Genomic DNA, 13111 nt, shown 5'->3' on the forward strand with positions numbered 1-13111 from the left:
CGGTTTATCTATTTATTCTTGCGAAAGGTACAGAGCTGTCAAAAGCACAGAATTTCCTTAATGTTATTTCACATGAAGTAGATTCTCAGGCATCCTGAAATTGGTCTATCTTGGCTTTGCCTCTGGACAATTTTGTGACAGCTAGAATCTCTCTTTTCAGATGTTGCGCAAAAGGTAGTGGGGGGACATTTCTTTGATAACCTGTACACTGATTATTCAAATGTCAGGTTTTCAGCTCACAAAGCAGCCCTGAGCGATGATAACTTTGGAAGGCTGCATATTTACTTGGATGTAACCCCAACTGATCACAGTGGGACTTCTGAAGGAAAATGAATGAGATCATGCTGTAAGGTTACTGACAACACAATCCTACGGATTCCATTCCTTGGAAATAAACTTCATTGTGTCCAGAGATGTTTATTCCCTACTAAGTGTTTAGGAGTGTGGCCTAAATGCCACTGAACGCATTGGGCATCATTCTCAGAAAACACATTTATGAATGATATCGCTAGGTTTGTCCTAAGAGACTGAAACAGTTGGAGGATGTGTCTGGGAGCAGGGAATTCTGAATGCTACCCTTTAGCTTTACCAGCTCCTGTTTATGAAAAGTTCCAGAACTTCAAGCAGAGTGTTTTAGAGCAAATGTCTCTTAGCGTAAACACAGTGTCCGTACTTTGTGAAGACTCCAGAGATCTGAAGGGAAGACCCCAGATATTCTTTCCTGTTCTGTGGAATCTGGTCCTCCATGTAGGATGATGACCAGATGCAAAAAGAGAATAGGACTTTAAACAAAATACAGTCGTACCTTGGAAGTCGAACGGAATCCATTCTGGAAGTTCCTGCAGCCAATCGGAAGCCATGCCAGACATTCGGCTTTCGAAAATCGTCTGGAAACCGAAACACTCACTTCTGGGTTTCAATCATTTGGGAGCCGATTTGTTTGGGAGCCAAGGTACGACTGTATAAGGAACCTATTCAATGCAATTCAGAGTTTTTGGCTCTGCCCTGGTTTGCAGGCATGGTCATGGCTGCCTTATATAGCTGTTTGAATATTGCACTATTATAGACCGGGGTGGATCTACACACAGGGGCGGAAAGGGTCAGAAATTAAATTGTTATAACAAAAGGGGGGGGGGGAAACGCTATGTAAAATCACAAAGAATATTTGTCCCTCTCCAGCGCCATCTGGTGTTGCATGTTTATAACACATTTAAAACACTGCTTTTTTGACTAATGTAGCTTGGATTCACTTCCTCACTCAGCTATGAGGGGTGACTGTGTGAAGCAATCATTAGCTCACAGCCTAGCCAACCTTAGCAAGGTTGTCGTAAGAATCAACTGGGTGAAAAAGAGAGCCATGCATGCCCCCGAGCAGCTTGGAAGAAGAGTAGGATGCACATGCAGTAAAATAAAATGGCGGAAAACTAGTGGATGCAAAATGCAAAGATACAGAAGAGGAAGAGGAAGAGGAAGAGGAAGAGGAAGAAGAAGAAGAAGAAGAAGAGGAGGAGGAGGAGTTGTTGTTTGGATTTGATATCCTGCTTTATCACTACCCTAAGAAGTTTCAAAACAGCTAACATTCTCCTTTCCCTTCCTCCTCCACAACAAACACTCTGTGAGGTGAGTGGGGCTGAGAGACTTCAGAGAAGTGTGACTGGCCCAAGGTCACCCAGCAGCTGTATGTGGAGGAGCGGGAACGCTAACCCGGTTCACCAGATTACGAGACTACCACTCTTAACCACTACACCACACTGGCTCTGGCACCATTCATAGTTGCATAGAACCATAGAATTTTAGAGTTGGGAGGGACCCTAAGAAGATTTTTAGGCAGATGTAACTTGCATGAAAATTCTAAAATTCCCTCTTTTACACACCTCTTAAAAGGTTCAAGAGCCCTGTCTCCTTTGAAATCCGGCCACTCTACTGAGTATGCCATTTTAATATTTTAACTTTAACACGTGCATTTTTGTACTCATCCCTTGGCAGGAGAACTGCATTGCGAAACTCAGGGAAGCGTGAATTTCAAAGGACAGCTGCGTTCCAGTTTGTGCATTGTTTCAGGAAGTGCAATTTCACCTTTCGATGCAGACCGAATTGAACCTGTTCCCCATCGCTGTTGACGCCTGCATATTAATGTACACCCCCCCACACACAACAATAGATTTAGCAAGCAAACATTAATCTCTTAGAGGAAAGTGCAACCCAACAATGAAGAAGATTTCCTGGCTACATTTGGATGATCGTTAGGCTTGTCAGGGTCCCGCTGAGAAATGGTGGGTGCTTTCCTTATGAGATGAACTAGCTGGAGTACTTCCTGTCCCCTTGTTCTGCCTGTCCCGTTGCTAAGCCTCCTTTCTTGCTTGTGGGGTGAAACGAGGTCTTACGGCGGAGAAAACCAGGTGGCCATCAAAGAGACGGAAAGAGCACTGGGGCCAGACTTTCACCAGCTGCATCTTTGCTTGGTGCGTCAGAGATTTTAATGGGAGAGATGCAATCCCCGGCAACAGCTTTAGACAGTTAAGGGGGGAAAGTGGGAGACACAAGGTAGTGGGTTTTAGGAAAACTAAGCATAGGCAGCAAGCTTTCAGAGAGCAACATGCATGTTAAAGTGAGACGAATAAACTCTAGCAAGCCTTGCCTTCCATGCTAAGTATGTTTCTAATTCCCCTATTTTAAAAAGGCAAAAAATATGTCTAAGTAATTAGTTGGAAGGAAAATGCCCCTAAAAGGCCCTGGAGATATCAATGTGTCTACAAATGTTCCAACCCTTTCATTTTCTCTCTCGCCTGAGCTGAGGAGGTGGGCGGGCGGTCCTTTTGCCTTGGCATGCTCTTATTTTCTTTAAGCAGGAAGAAAGAGAAATGGGGGTAAATTAACCCGTTCGCTGGTGACCTTCGGTGCTAATGAAGGAGTATAATGTATGGGCTTAAGGACAGATTTAGCTCACTGACACCAGAAGCATTGTGCTATGTCAACCTGCATTTCTCATGTCCATGCAGTCCACCTGAAAGAGGAAGGCTAGGGTGGATTGACTTTGCATTTTCAACCCACACTTCCCCCCCCCAGGAGCTCTCCATCCCCCTTTTTATGAACAGAGCAACCCTGTGATGCAAGTTAGGATGGAAGGAGATTGACAGACAGGCACCCAGAGGGACTGTAGCTCCATGGCAGAGCACACACTTGGAAGTGGGTACAGTGCTACCTTGGTTCTCAAACAACTTGATACTCCAACAACTTGGAACCCAAACACTGCAAACCCGGAAGTAAGTGCTCCAGTTTGCGAACTTTTTTTGGAAGCTGAACGTGCTCTGTTTTGAGCGTTGCACTTCCGTTTTGAGTGTTATGCTGAGGACTGTCTGGTTTTGCTATTTATTTTGCGTTTTTGTTTTTCCGACTCTTTTTGTTTTGTTTTTGTGACTGTGTGGAGCCCAGTTTAGCTACTGATTGATTGATTGTGTGACTGCAGTACATGGTATATTGATTTCATTTTATGGATCAGTAGTCTCATTTTATAGTAAAATTCATGTTAATTTCTGTTTTAGGGGTTGTTTTTAAAAGTTCGGAACCGATTAATCCATTTTGCATTACTTTCTGTGGTAAAGCGCGCCTTGGTTTTGGAACGCTTTGGTTTTGGAATGGACTTCCAGAATGGATTACGTTTGAGAACCAAGGTACCACTGTATAATCCCCAGCATCTCTAGGTAGGGCTGAGAGAGATGCCTGTCTGAATCCCTGACATAGATACACAATACTAAGCGGGATGGACCAAAGGTCTAACTTGGTAGAAGGCAACTTCCATCCAAGTGTGACACTCAAGGCTGGACTATATTGGAATGTAGCAGAAGTTCCCATGTGAGCCATCTTAGATACAAAGGAGAACAGGCTCCTGCTCTTTTAATAGTTTTCAGCAGGTCACAGACGCTATACCTGCTGAAATTCCCTCTTCTGCACAACTATTGAAGGTGCAGGAATCCAGCTTCCTTGTGGATCTGCTCACCCTAGAGTCTTCTCAAGGCAAATAGGAAATTCCTCATGTTTCCTCAAGTGAATATGGTTCTTTCCTGTTTTTATGGAGGAATCATGGGGGAACAGCAGCAGCGAGGTTGTCCAATGAAGCTTGCTGTTGTGTCACACCTTGCCCACTCGGGTGAATGAAATTTAGCACAACACGCTGGCATATTGATCAAAAAGCCACCGTTCTATAACACAACAGGTACTGCAGTATGAAAGGAATGCTGGAAAAGAGGGCAGAAGCACTTGCATTGTATTCAAGAAAGCTCACACAATATTCTCCATGTTTGAATGCAGCCTAGGAATACTCCGGGGCCACAGAGAGTGGGGAGGGGTAAGGGAATGGAACGAACTGTCTAGAGTCCTGAACAGAAGCATACCATGATGCACACTTCCGTTGGAGCTCTCACTTGTACAAGTCATCACCTCCATTAATTTGGTGAGCCCAGCAAGGCTACTATTACAGTCTCGTCACCTGTGTTCTGTGTTTGCTTTGAGTCTGCTTGTCTCTATAGCTCGGAGTGTGGGCAGTGGAGGTTTTCGCCTCAAGCAACTGCAAGTTCAGGCATGTGCCTCTTCAATTCAAAATGTGCGTGGCTCTATTTAAAACAACAACAACCCCGAACCAACAAACCTAAAGAATGTCTTCAAAAGAAGTTGAGGAAGCTGGCCGCTTGCCACTCTCACACCGGCTAAATCAATAGCAAACAAGTATCAGGGTAAGTGATCCCCATGGCAAAACTTTGTCTTGCTGTACATATTTGCAGAACAACTTCTTCTAGCAATTACCAAGGAATGTCACCGAGCTTGCACAAAACAAACTGCCGGTAAAAGAAATGGCAGTCAATCCAAAATCAGGCAGCAGCTGCCTGGATGAATTGATCCATGCCATATAATTAGCTGTCCCTCCCCCCTCTTTTTAAGGAAGTGGCATGGCTGGAATGGGTATATATTAATACCTGGAAACGTACCAAGGAACTAATGTAGTGAAAAATGGTAGTGCTCTAACCAAGGCTGGTAAACAGATCCTTTTCCCATTTAGAACATTTGCTATTTTTATAATGTCAGCACTAGAGGGAACAACTTTATTAGGCAGCAATATTTTTGCCAGGCAAAGTGTGTGTGGTACCTGTGCCCTGGCTGTGTAGACTCCGGAATTTCATTTAGTGGCTGGGCTTTCTCATGGTATAATTGTTTTAAAAAATAGAATAACTGTTCCCTGAAATATACTAATAATAATGGAAGCAGAGTTTGTTCAGTGGTGGAGCACATACCTCAGTCAGTAGAGCATAAGACCCTTAATCTCAGGGTTATGGGTCCAAGTGCCACATTGGGCAAAAAAGATCCCTGCATTTCAGGGAGATGGACCAAATGGCCCTTGTGGTCCCTTTCAGCTCTCCAGTTTTATGATTCTATGTTTTGTCCAGGGTTCAGTCTGTGCCATCTCCAATTAAAAGGCTACAGAAGCTGGTGAAGAGGAAAGAGAGAGACCTCTGCTGAAGAGTGGTGCTGGGACTGAGGTAGCTGGACTAAGACAGATTCCCATATATCCAGCTGTTAGGAGAGTAAAGATATATGTGGGCAAACCTCAATAGAAGAAGCCAGAGGGAAGAATCAGGACCTTCAGTGATTTGCCACCCAGCAGCATAAGTGATGAAATCAATGGCCACCAGTGACCTTCTAGAAGAACCTTGTGGATTAGCATCAATTTGGCACACGTGATGCTGCCTTCCGCTGAGTCAGACCATAGATCCATCAAGCTCAGTATTGGCATGCAGTTCCGGCTAACTCAATATTGACTGGCAGCGGCTCTCCAGGGTTTCAGGCAGGATCTCTTTAACTACCTGGAGATGGTGTGGATTGAACCAGACACTTTCTGCATGCGAAAGCAGCTGCTCTGCCGTTGAGCAATGCCCCTTGTGGTTGGCAGGCTCAGGGCCGGATTTTGGTTTGATGAGGCCCTAAGCTACTGAAGGTAATGGGGACCTTTATATGTCCAGCTGTCCTTTGTCAGCAACAAATTGTCACTGTTTTTTGTGTTGAATATATGCTATATGGTAATTTCTGGCCCTAATAGATATCTAAAGCCATTTGCACATAACAAAATATATATTTTATCAAAGTAATTGTTGAACTGAAATACAATTTAGAAGAAGTATATTAAAAGTGACATGGGGGGGGAGAAAGTGGAGCCCTAAGCTATAGCTTGTTTAGCTTATACGTAAATCTGGCACTGGGCAGACTGCTAGTTCAAAACTATCCTCACCCCCCCTGCCTTACTTCTTTCTGAAACTTTAAGTGTTACTTAGAAAGCTTTTTGGCCACTTCATGAGAAGAGAAGACTCCCTGGAAAAGACCCTGATGTTGGGAAAGATGGAGGGCACAAGGAGAAGGGGACGACAGAGGACGAGATGGTTGGACAGTGTTCTCGAAGCTACCAGCATGAGTCTGACCAAACTGCGGCAGGCAGTGGAAGACAGGAGTGCCTGGCGTGCTCTGGTCCATGGGGTCACGAAGAGTCGGACACGGCTAAACAACTAAACAACAACAAATAAAGCTTGACTAAAGGCACTGGAGAACAAAAGTTCCCAGATAATTCTTAGTTGGGAGGAGCCCTGGGGCAGGTTTCTTTATTGTACATACATTGCCCAGTTGCCAAATTCATCTTTTGTTTTCAGACTTTGTGGCCAGGGCCGTCTCTACCCGGGGGTTCAAGGGGTGTGGGGCACTCGGGCATCGAGCTCTGAAGAGCCCTAGGCCGAGTGTCTGGGGAGGAGATTTGCAGTCTGGGGAGAGCAGAGCCCATCTGAGTGCCATGTGCTCTTCTGCTGCGGGCTCTGCGTTCGGGGCCAGCGAGGTGATGACGAGGCGGCTGGCCGGCTCTGCCCTGCATGTGTGCCTGACAGCCTTGGACTGGTCTAGGGCTATCGAGGGGCCTGCCCACCCAGCGCACGTTGCTCACCCCCCAGGCACCTGGCTTCGCTCAGTCGCCACCATCTCATGTTCTGCACTGCTGTGAGGCGCTGAGGCAGCCGGCCCTGTGGGAAGAGGGAGGAAGGTGATGGGGAAGGGGAAGGGGAGTATGAGGAGGAGGAAGGCACCGCCACCATGGAGGAAGAAGAGAGGCGCCCCAACTCGCCCCTGTTCTTCCTCCTCTATCCGGCCCATGGGTTTGCAGCCCCAGAGCACCTGGAGAGCCCCCCCCCCCGGCCCTTGCAGGGTCCCCTTGTTGGGATTTTCCATTCCACCTTTAGTGGCAGGCATGGGATTGTTACTTGTCACATGTCTGTTTACATTCCAGGACAGTTTGCTGGCACAAGCTGAACCTCCGCTGTATTGTTTTTCTTTTGCTTTGACTTTCTCTACGAGGAGACGGCAAGGAGAGACGACATGTTTCTTTGTCTTGATTTATGTTTAATAGATCTGTAGTTCATAGTACAGTGGTACCTCGGGTTAAGAACTTAATTCGTTCTGGAGGTCCGTTCTTAACCTGAAACTGTTCTTAACCTGAAGCACCACTTTAGCTAATGGGGCCTCCTGCTGCCGCCACGCCGCCAGAACACGATTTCTGTTCATCCTGAAGCCAAGTTCTTAACCCAAGGTACTATTTCTGGGTTAGTGGAGTCTGTAACCTGAAGTGTCTGTAACCCGAGGTACCATTGTATTATTAATATTATTGAGTACAATGCTAGCAATTCTGTCCTGCTTTCTAATGTTGCTTTCACACTGCAGTACCTGTTGCGTTATGGAACTGTGGCTTTTTGGTGACATCCTGGGGTGTCACACTGAATTTCATTTGTACCAGTGACCATGGTGTGACACAACAACAAATGTCATTGGACGGCGCTACTAACCCCCTGCCCTTTCTGCGCATGCATGCTTATGTTCCCTCATGATTCTCCCATGAAAATAGCTGGGAAGAAATGTATGCTGCCAAACCGCCCAAAAATCCACCACTTAAGTCCTGTGATTTTCTGGGTTAATAGAGTTGCAAGAAGATTTTTTTCCTGGAACAAATTAACACATAAATAAGCCCAAAACTTCTGCCATATTGCACCAGATTTTTGGAAATCACTTTTATGTCATGCAAAAGCCCAGATATAATGCAAAAATTAGCAGGGAAACATCGGAGAAACAGAATAAACTGCTATGAGAATGCAGCCTAGCTCAGTTCAACTGTACTCTATTGAGCTCTATTTCTGAATTTTCTTCTGATTGATTATTGGCATAATTTTATTGCTCTTTTAAAATTGCAGTATATGTTTTAAATTAGTTGATTTCATTCTTATTATGAACTATCTACTGATGGGATAGATTTAAAAGAACAAAAACAAATAAATTATTTTGATCTATCAAATGCTTCAAAAAGAGCTAGCATCTAGGCAGAAGTCTTTAGTATAGTGGTGAAGAAGGTTTCTTTTAAAATAGTGTGAGATATAGTTTTGCCATTTTGGCAAAGGAGGATTTCTCCATCCTTTCTCCTTCTGTCTCCAAGCAGCAGCATTTTGGCCAAGTGTAAGATTAGTGGGCTTGATATGGTACAAACTGGACAGAAACTCAATTGACCTTTGCCCTGCAGGAGATCACATCTCTTCCCATCACAAAACGATTGTTCAATTGACAAATTTCCTGTGACAAGAAAATGGTATTCGCCCACACAGTAGGAAGAGTTCTTAAATGGACTTGGTTTTTGACACTCGCAGCAGAACTGTAGAGAAGAGGAGGGGCTAGACTGGTAACTTATCCTGGCATTCGTAAATGTTCACTGACAACATATCTAGATCAAAACGTGGTGCCTTGAAAAATGGGTTGAAATCAGATGCCAAGTCCTGTGATGCAGGCAGTTACTGGAGCATTAACCAGGGCAGTTAAACACACAAAAAAGAACTGAAAATAGATCAGGGGAGTGGAGACTCAGTACAGGGCACCTCGGGTTAAGTATTTAATTCGTTCCAGAGGTCCATTCTTAACCTGAAACTGTTCTTAACCTGAAGCACCACTTTAGCTAATGGGGCCTCCTGCTGCTGCCACGCCGCCAGAACACGATTTCTGTTCTCATCCTGAAGCAAAGTTCTTAACCTGAGGTAATATTTCTGGGTTAGCGGAGTCTGTAACCTGAAGCGTATGTAACCTGAAGCATATGTAACCCGAGGTACCACTGTATTGGAAGGGATAGAAATTGATTATGGGGCAAAGAAAGTTCAGATACTGTAGTATAAAGGAAGCAATGCAACACAAAAGTTCGTTGAGATCCTTTCAGCACATCTCCAACTGCTCTATTATAACAGCAATGGTGAAAGCTGTGTTTCTGTGTAGAGTAATGTCTGGTTTTCTGAAACTCTTTCAGCTGGTGAGGAAGTCAGTGAAATTCTCCTCCACCTCCAAATTATCTCCCATGGAGCTTTATTTGGGAAGAACATGAGCAAAATGATTGCAGTACAAGCACCTGAGACAGATCTGGGCATGGTTTCCAACAGACAGGTCAGAGTTCCTACCTGATTGGGTTTTCTCTTTCACTTCAGTGGAGAGAGCAAAAATATGCATGCCCTGAGACACACAGAGCTCCATTGAAGTGACTTAGGAAGCCCTGGCAGCCAGGTGAGCTCAACAAATACATCAGAGCTCCCATATCAGCAAAAGGGATTTATGGGATGGAGACATGAGGTGGAAATCTTGAACACAGCGATATGTACACTGAAGTTAATGGGATTTATGTGTGTATAAATATGGACTAGATTGCCGCCTAAACATTTTATTATTTGCTCTCCTACATCCCCAGGTCCATAATTCCCCGGACTTAAACTACCTTCGATTGTTTCTCATTCTCTCTATCTTTCATATTTACATTTTTATTGATATTTTAATGAAAGCTGTAGGACAAGATATAGGAGCCACTTGGAGTTCTGATAAGAAAAGCCCTTGTGGAAATCGAAAAAGTTAAAAATTACATTACATTGAATTGGCTAAACTAACAGAGGTAATCGGAGACCAACCTAAACAAAACTTCAGCACAGAGTGGGGGAAGTGGAAAGATTACTTTATAAAACAGTGTCCCCAAGTGAAAACCTGGACTTGTTTTGATTAATTTCTGCAAGATGATTTATGATTCTTAGGTTATGTATGTGAGACAATCATAATAATAATTCACAAAGGAAACAGTTGAAAAGAAATAAATTTAAAAGCCGATATCAGGATGAAGGAAGTCAAAATTTTAGGTTATTTATATTTATGTGGTGTAAATGTATAGGTTTCGTTGGTTGTAACTTTTATTGTCATTATCTAATTTCAAATATCTTTTTATTGCTGTATATATATTTTTTCTTCTGTTTTGTTGTTGTTGTCCTGATGTATCAATAAAATCATTTTAAAAAGAAAAAGTTAAAAATCACAGTTCCATCTGACACTGGAAATGGTAGCGAGAAATATATGTAGTAAATTATGTCTTACATCCCCAAACCCAAAAGCAGTTAGAAAAATATTGGGATGCCTTGTTAGAATGAATTTACATCCTAAGGATGCATTCACTTTAAGAAGGAATCATAAAGAAAAAGAAGGGAAAAGAGGAGCAAAGTAGACAAAAAACAGAATGGCAGGCTGTACAAGATTCTGCTTGCACAAAACGGCTTTGCCCCAGCCAGTGTGGTGTAGTGGTTAAGAGCGGTAGTCACGTAATCTGGGGAACCGGGTTCGAGTCTCCGCTCCTCCACATGCAGCTGCTGGGTGACCTTGGGCCAGTCACACTTCTCTGAAGTCTCTCAGCCCCGCTCACCTCACAGAGTGTTTGTTGTGGGGGAGGAAGGGAAAGGAGAATGTTAGCCGCTTTGAGACTCCTTAAAGGGAGTGAAAGGCGGGATATCAAATCCAAACTCTTCTTCTTCTTCTTCTTCTTCTTCTTCTTCTTCTTCTTCTTCTTCTTTCCCCCACTCCCCCCCCCCAATTGGCTGGGGGTGGGGAGGGCCAGGAGAGACCCCAGAGCAGTGTTTAGGGGGAGGGGAAGAGGGATCTTCCCATCCAGCAAGCTGCAACTCTTGTGCAGATAGAACAATGGGAACTGTGTGATACTGAATTCCACCCTACAGACTGAATGAATTGCTTTTAAAAATGTGAAAAATTGCTTCTGCCGTCTAATTATGTGAAATGCCTAAGCTCATCATGGTGGTTAATTAGGTTAATGTGAACTACAGCGGGGGGACTTTAAATTATATATATATTTTTAAGCCTGATGGCTTCCAGCGGCCGTGCCAGGAAGAGACAGGCGTATTGGGAAATGATGCATTGGGCAGTATGCATCGGAATGGGGAGAGGCCACTAAGAGGTTTGTCAGAGATCTGTAGTTCAAATTAAATATGAGGGTCTGGGAAGGAGCTACAGACAAATGCATTTAACCCACAACAACAATCCAATCTTGCTTTAGCATGATCAAATCCAGCACATCCCTCCACGATGCTGGACAGGCCTTTAAAAAAAACACCCTTATTTTGTACATCATTTGTCATGCCTGTGTGAGCATCATGGAGGGTCCAGCTTTATCACGCCACGGGGTACCATCTGCCGCATTGTGCCTGTCACTCTCTGGCATCCAATAGAGGGCTCCCTTTCTCTTGCACATGCATTATCCAGCTCATCGATACCATATTTTATCTGTCTCCATTTACTTCCTGTGGTTCCTCAGGGTGGTTGAAAAATGAAAGTGTAAAGACAAAGGCTTTGATCCTGCCCGGAGTATGATAAGTTTGGCGGTTTCAAGTCTGGCGGATGCTTCTCCCAGAATCCTTTGTGAATATGTGAAATATACTTGGAGTCGAGAGTGGATTTCATGCTCTTTATTCAGCTCATGGTAGTGAGAAATGAAAGTTCCCCCAAAATATTTGCTTTATATACACATGATTGGCTAATTCCGGGATTCTCCTGTAGGCCAATCAGGTTGCGGATTCACTTCCACCTGGAGCTGGATTGGGTAGCTCCTGCAGAGCAATCATACTGCTGCATTGTTCTAGGACCAATCAGACTGCTGCATTGTTCTAGGACCAATCAGACTGCTGCATTCTGAATCCTATTGTTCTTGGACCAATCATACTGCTGCATTTTGGATCCTGTTCAACTCAGTACATAACAATATGGAAATTGGGGAGGCTGTACAGTCGTACCTTGGTTTTCAAACAGCTTAGTTCTCAAACAACTCGAAACTTGAACATTGCAAACCCGGAAGTAGGTGTTCTGGTTTGCGAACTTTGCCTCGGAAGCCGAACGTCTGGCACAGCTTCTACAGCTTCCGATTGGCTGCAGGATGCTCCTGCAGCCAATCAGAAGCCACACCTTGGTTTCCGAATGCTTCAGAAGATGAACAGACTTCTGGAACGCATTGTGTTCGAAAGTCAAGGTACGACTGTACAGTGGTACCTCGGGTTACATATGCTTCAGGTTACATACGCTTCAGGTTACAGACCCCGCTAACCCAGAAATAATGCTTCAGGTTAAGAACTTTACCTCAGGATGAGAACAGAAATAGTGCTCCGGAGGCGCAGCAGCAGCAGGAGGCCCCATTAGCTAAAGTGGTGCTTCAGGTTAAGAACAGTTTCAGGTTAAGTACAGACCTCCGGAACGAATTAAGTACTTAACCCGAGGTACCACTGTACTTCCATTCACTCTGACAATGTGAAGTGCCATTACCAGATGCGATGACGGCCACCGACATGGGCATCTTTTAAAAAGAGCTTAGACAAATTCCTGTAGGATCAGACTATTGATGGCTTCTTGTCATAATGGCTGCTAAGGTCCAGAAGTTGTTTGCTTCTGAATTCTCATAACGGGAGATAATGGGTGGCAGAGCACCATTGCACTCATGGCCTTTGGAATGTTGTACTAGGTGGGCCATTTGTCTAATCCAGAGAGGTCTTCTAATGTTCTTCTGGCACTAACTGGTTAGCAGCCGCAATTTAAGGTTATTTAAGCCTCTCTGCATCAAAGAGTATTTTCATGAGAACACTAATTATTCTCCAACCAGCTCCATTCATCATTTGAACAATTGCACTAGGAAAGCTGTTAGAGACAATCATGTATATTCATGTTCAGAATCCAGGAGATTCTGTGCTTAATTAAT

The sequence above is a fragment of the Podarcis tiliguerta genome (assembly GCF_965153285.1).
Source record: "Podarcis tiliguerta genome assembly, chromosome: 2".
Classification (NCBI taxonomy): Eukaryota; Metazoa; Chordata; class Lepidosauria; order Squamata; family Lacertidae; genus Podarcis; species Podarcis tiliguerta.